The sequence below is a fragment of the Delphinapterus leucas genome, chromosome 16 (assembly GCF_059928025.1).
Source record: "Delphinapterus leucas isolate spDelLeu-1000000601 "Yukka" chromosome 16, BTC_Dleu_Yukka2, whole genome shotgun sequence".
Taxonomy (NCBI): Eukaryota; Metazoa; Chordata; class Mammalia; order Artiodactyla; family Monodontidae; genus Delphinapterus; species Delphinapterus leucas.
The window spans coordinates 27,928,257-27,928,848 of NC_143144.1; positions in this window are offsets into that span (position 1 = coordinate 27,928,257).

Below are 592 nucleotides of genomic sequence, written 5' to 3' on the forward strand. Positions count from 1 at the left end.
CGCAGGGGGCGGTGCCGACAGGGCCAGTCCAGGCGGCTGTCGGTGCCGCTGCTCCGGCGTTCCCTTCCGCCCCGCCTCGCCGCTCCACCCGCGAGAAGACGCTCTCTTCGGATGCACCAGCCAGTTTTATCACAGTTCTTTCTGGGCTCTCTCAAGCCATTTGGGAAGTTGAAGCCGTCCTGAGGAATCCCGAAGCCCCTTCAGTGGTGGGCGGCAAAGAAGGGCTCGAAACTGGGAGGCCAGGGGCAGCCTCTCCGCCTGATGTGCCGTCCTCCCTATCTTCTGAGGACAAAGACGGTGTCTTTTATTAGTCCCTTGTGAATTGAATTAATATTTATGAGGCTCCTAGATAGTGGGAACACGAGATGCACTAACCAAAACCACTCCAGAAGGGAGTTGTTAGGTGATTCCAGGCTCCCCTCACACTAGAGCCCTACCATTAAACATTTGAGGCAATTTCAAGGGCCCAGACCAGTATCTTAAACTCATTAAGAAAGTTTATATTCCAGAGCAAAGAACCAGTTGGCTACCTTTTACAGTGGTTCTCAAACTGTGGTCCCCAGACTGGCAGCCACCACATTACCTGGTAACT